Source organism: Plasmodium vivax, chromosome 6, assembly GCF_000002415.2.
Source record: "Plasmodium vivax chromosome 6, whole genome shotgun sequence".
NCBI lineage: Eukaryota > Apicomplexa > Aconoidasida > Haemosporida > Plasmodiidae > Plasmodium > Plasmodium vivax.
The window spans coordinates 617,152-623,151 of NC_009911.1; the positions used below are offsets into that span (position 1 = coordinate 617,152).

Genomic DNA, 6,000 nt, shown 5'->3' on the forward strand with positions numbered 1-6,000 from the left:
ACGATGGCTATGATCGGTTCCCTCCGTTAGCTACACACACACACATGCGCGTGGTGGGCCGGTCACTGCAAATGTAAAGGGGTAGTCGAATGCGAAGCGCGCATCTGCGTTTAAAGAGTACTTTTTTATTTCCCTTTTGGATGTATCGCCTGAACAGTTGTGCCGTCTGGAGGGGGAGGAGGTACCTAGTGGGGTCGACGCGCCCCGTCATCGGGTGGGCCCGGGTTGGCAGTTGAGCTGCGGAACGTTGCCGGGGGGCTCGCGCGCGCCTCAAGCCAAAATGGGAGCAAAGTGGGAGCAAAATTAAAGCATAGGGAGGGAGGCGAATGCCAAGGCGAGCAAGTGCACCTGCACAAGCGCGTAAACGTATGACCATTCCCAATTATCCACGCCCTCGAATTGTAACACATTGGAAGTATACGTCCTCGCGAAGGGACAACCGTATGGGAAAAAAAAAAAAAAAAAAAAAAAAAAAGCGGCCAAGTCAAACTTCCTTAATAAGTGTGTTCCCCCGTTTTGGGCTCCCCCCCATGGCACAGAGCACATTTTTTGTTTTACTCCTGGGCAGTGTGCGCGCGCAAGTTAACTGGCCCCACGACGTTACACGTGTATGCATATGTATACACATACATATGATTACATATGTACGCGTGCTGTGGAAGGGAAAAATACCCACTGGCTCCTTCCCTCCCCGCGTCGTATTCCCAGGCAACATGCCGCTAACTGGACGAAACATGAGCTAACAGTTACTTCCCCTCGCATGTACCCATTCGATCGTTAATTTGGCCAAACGCAGGAAGCGGAGGAAGATGTGACAAATTCTCTTCTCCGCAAGGGAGACCTTTGCGCTGATTTGTGTATTTATTTGTCGATTTGTTTGTTTGTTTTTTTACTTTTTTTTTTTTTTTTCCAACCCCAGCTGCGACGCAGAAAGGCGCCGCTACTTCGCCCATCAGGCCAAACAAATGATCATTAAAAATGCCTCTCAACTGGTGAGCTGCAAAATGTTCAAGTGGCCAATCGGGTGCCATGCAACAAAGTCAGCGTCGATGTAGTAACTGCCCGCCCAGTAAAGTTCTTCACCAAACGGCAATACACAACTGAGGTTGTTGCTAACATCATTTGTGCATCTCACTGCGGTCAGCTTCCTTCCACCGGGGAGCGTCATTTGATAAACCTCCGTTTTAAGGCCATGTTGTGTGTGCAATTGTCGCAGTAAGGGGGAGGTAACAACATGTGAAGATATCGCACACCCCATCAGGCACATGCACATGTCGTATACCTGTCTAGCCACGTACCGATGTGTGCAAAAATACAACTCCGCGGAACGCATCGATCAAAAGATTTCGATGAGTGACGTGGACCATATGACAAACTTCACCAACGGTGCTACTATGAGGTGGCTATATTTCGCTCATTCTTCCACCTGTTCATTTTTATTTTTTCGAAATTGAGCGGGCACATTTGGGAATTGCCCATCCAAGTAATCATAGGCAGCCCGTAAAGGTTAACATTGCATGATGAGCGGTTGGACTTCCCGTTTGGAAACACTCAAGAGGGGGTAATTTTACGTAAGTTCCAAAAGCGTAGGACTTTTTAAGCACGTTACCTGTGACTGATTTTTTATGGTGCTCTCACAAGGGGACAATCGATTCGCCCACTTATATGTGCAAATTTGTATACCGAGCGATGAATTCATTTTAATGCCATTTTTTTCCCCCCCTCCCCTTTCAGGTGCGAATTATTACTTAGAGAAACTCCACACTTCTTTTGAGTGGCACAAAGGAGGTAAAAAAGATTGCATACGCCCGCTTCTCCGTGCGAATATGTCATCTTAACAGGGGATATGCAAGGGGTGAAGAGAAGGGGTAACTTTCCCCTCTTTTGCACAGATCGTAATGCCTTTCAAAATGGGCAGGTAAAAGGAAACCTTCAATGGGGTGTACGTTCCCCTCCCCGTACATACACCATATATACACAAAAGTCGTACCCCCAAAAGGGGGAAACACCACCAAATTCATTGTGATCAATGACTATGCTTCGCGTAGGTACTTGTCGGATGCGCAACACGAGCATTTAAGCATTTACGCATTTATGCATTATCCATTCATACATTTGTGCATTTATTCACTTGTACATTGAGAGCGAGATGAAAGGGATGAAATACAAAAAAAAAGAAAAAAAAAAAAAAAAATTGTGAAGCGGGAATTCTTTACACCCCGCGCGATGCGACTGCCTATACGTGAAAAACGCCTCTTTCCCATTCGACCAAACTCGCGTGACGAATAAGGAGCCCCCTGATGCGTTCTTCCACTGGGATGTTCCCCCACTACCTCATCTCCCTTAACCAATTTGTTCATTTTCTAACCTTTGCTGTGCTACACATATGCGCGGGGAAGCGCAGTTAAAGTAGCAATTTTTTGTGCCTTCACTGCGGTGTGGGTTTATTCATTCACCGAAAATGCACGGAGCATTCGCGCGTTCGTGGACTTGCCCTTTTTTACTGTATGGCCAGAGGGCCCACGCGCTGGCAAAAGCTCCCCCCACACGCCGGCCGATGCGCACATGCTAAGTACATGCTTAAGTACATACGTACAAGCATAAATGCGCTTATTCGTGCATGACTAGCTCTACATGCGCCGTCGTTCCTTAGGCGCGACCGTGAGGAGTGACCGCCCCCCCTCCTTCTTTTTATGATAACACCCCAGGGAAGGGACAAAAGGATGCATAAATTGCGCACATGTGGGGGAAGTCGAATACGTGGTGAATTTCTCCATTCGGGGGGAAAGCATAAAAATGTAGCAAATGGGAAATGTGAATAAAAAAAAAGCAAAAAAAAGGAAAAAAAAAAGAAAAAAAAGAAAGAAAAGGGAAAAATGCCTAAACAGCGTTGGCGGGATAACTATTTTATATTAAAAAAAAAATCAGCCCTTTTGCGCAGCCTGCCCAATGCACATACAATACATATGGTGTATGTGCGCGCTCTCACGCGTGAGCACTTTTAGAGCTGGCCCTCCTTTCTGTGCACCTCCCTGTGTACATGTGGCGCAAAAAGGGGAGGGCAGGACATTTTATTTTACGTACATGTGCGCATGCGCTCGACGTGCATGTGGCCTGAGCAAAAGGCCACAAAAGACCCTCGTGATGTAGATGCCACTATCCGTCCGTGCTTTGCATGTTGGCTGATCCCCCTAGGGGAGGAGGATGCTCTTCCTCTTTTTCTGCTCCCTTATGTGTGGTGCGATGAATCGCCCCGCCTATGAGCGGAGCATTTTGCCTGCTCGCAAGTGGGCACTTGGCGACGCGGCTAAGCTAAGTAGCCATGCTGGTAGTGGACTGTGAGAGGGCGCTGTGCGCCAGGGGGAAAGCGTTAATTTCTCGCCTGGGCAAAGTGCGATCGCGCGTTGGGCATATATATATGTATATGTATATATATGTACATATATGTATATAGCACATAGCACATAGCAGCAATGTGCACATGCCGCCGCATGGCCCCATAATTTGGGCATTTCCTCCCGCCCGCGGGAGAAATCCCGCGCCATCGCGTGCCCGTTGATAGGGAGGTAGGTATATTTTTCTGCATACGCAAAAATACGTGAAGCGTGCGTAGCTGAGGATGCGGCATGTGGAGGGCGTACACATGTGGAAAGTGCGCATACGCATACGCATACGCAGCGCGGTGGATTAAAAAAAAAAAAAAAAAAAATGCAAAAAAAAATGACTGCACAAGTTAAAAAATAAAATTCGCAATTTCGCAAATTAGCAATTTGGCAAATTAGCAATTTGGCAAATTTAACGTGCTAACATGTTAAGTGCAAATTTCGAACCACTTGAAATTGAAACCATTTAAGCAATTAACCAATTAACCGATTAACCAATCAACCAATCAACCAATCAACCAATCAACCAATCAACCAATCAACCAATCAACCAATCAACCAATCAACCAATCAACCAATCAACCAATCAACCAATCAAACGAACCAACCCGCGCAAGCGAACGATAACCCCCCAAAAAACTCTTTTCCCCACACAAAAGCCGTGCAAGCAAAAATTATCTTGTAACTTTCCCGACAGTCGAAAAATTTATGCCTCCACAGCAAATAAAAAGTTCGAACGTTTTTATGCTACTGTGAAGCTACTCCCCCCCTGTTACGTTACTGCAAACGCGTATACAGCCACTCGCGTTTCGAAATTTTCCATTCGTTTAAACACTCGCACCTTTACCAAAGAACGAAAGAACAATCGTGCAAGTTCATGTCGAGTAACCTGCCCGCGTTGCGCATGCTCCTTTTTGTTGTATGACCACGTACTCAGTTGCATACCTGCGTTGTTTCGTACATTAATGCTCAGTTAAATAAGCTCAGGTTTTTTACGAAAGTGGAACTGTTCAAAGGGCAAAATTGAAAAAAAAAAAAAATAAGGAAAAAAAAGAAAAGTAAAAGAAAAAAAAAGCAAAAAAAAGGAAAAAAAAAGAAGCAAAAAGGAAGAAAAAAAAAACAGCTGTTCAGTGCGTCCCCACAGGGCTATTATTTTATAAGCACACATATTCACTTATTACGTACGCATTGACCCCCCGAGTTAAACTGCGTTAAACTGCGATAACGCGCGTAATCCCTCGTGTACATGCAAAAACCCCATTGATGAGCCCCAAGGTGCCTACCGCACACCCAAAGTGAAGAGACAAAGCAGCGAAGCCAACATCATTTTTCCCCCCGCGCTTCCATCTTCGCGCCATCGGCCACCCCTGAAAGATCAGCTGCCGTGGCCTGGTCAAGTCATTTTCCCCCATTCCCACAAGTGGAAAGTTTTTCCCCACAACTGCACAGCGAGAAGACGGAGTGACCCCACTCCCCCCAGCTATGCACATACATATACATGCATGCCCTTCCGCATATGTATATGTCCCCCTATGACACCCCCAGACGAACACAAACCCCAATGAGAAGATTCACTCTTCCTATGAATATATATTTATAAATTTATGTTACTATGATTTTCAATAAATCAATTTTTCGAAGAAGCCAACAGAAAAGAAGAGTCAGGTTGATCATTTTTGCCTGTTCCAATGTCAATGAGGGAATACCCTAGCATAGGTTGAGAGCCCAAGTCCACACGCCAGGGGAAGAGCACTCCCGCCGGTTCCAACCCCATACATAAGCATAATCAGTAATAAGCAGTAATAGCAATTATAAGAAGATATAAGCGAACGTTTATATATAACTCTACGTAGATATACAGCCACACATACGCACATATATATATAAGTACATATATATACGCACATATATACGTACATATACAGACGAATCGCGGCCCGTTTGCAAAGCCCCCCCCGATTCACGCAGTGTTTTTTATATGCATAGCGCTAATATAGCGACATCCCTGCGAAGAGACGAAAGGCAGAGAAGGAAAGCTCCTCTCGGCTGGCCCCCCCCCTCCATATACACAGCAGCCCCCTACCCCCCGCCAGGCACTCCCCCTCATTTAGTCGCAGCACAGCCATTTGTAATGTGTCGTGCATTTGGGTAGCAGAGGAGAGTAGGCGAACCGGAGATCAGGCGAATTGGACCTAGCTGACGCGAGAAGCGAAGAGGCTAACAGGTGAAGAGGCACAGGGAAGAACAGCAGCGAAGAGTAGCAGCGGAGAATAGCAGCGACGAATAGCAGCGAACAGTAACACCGAACAGTAGCAGACTTACGCGTGAAGAGGCAACAGGAACGGTGCCCCCGCCGCAAACCAATCATGGGCTAACACACACGAAGGAGAAACGCACACAGTTCATGTAGCCAGCGAGAGTTAAAACGAGTGGCCAAGAAGTGCCAAATTCGTATGCCCTCATATACGATTATATAAATGCGCGCGAGAATATCTTCCAACCCCACCCCTGCCCCCGAGCGCGACATCCCCCAAACGGTAAAAACGGTAAAAACGGTAAAAAAACATCATGTTTCGATGAACATGCCAAGGAGAAAACACGAGTCCACGTAGCGCAA

The 6,000-nt window shown here is 46.4% G+C and overlaps 2 annotated features.

Annotated features, from left to right (window-relative positions):
* The first annotated feature begins 3,092 nt into the window (after positions 1-3,092).
* Positions 3,093-3,113: a microsatellite.
* A 439-nt stretch (positions 3,114-3,552) lies between these two features.
* Positions 3,553-3,584: a microsatellite.
* Positions 3,585-6,000: the final 2,416 nt, after the last annotated feature.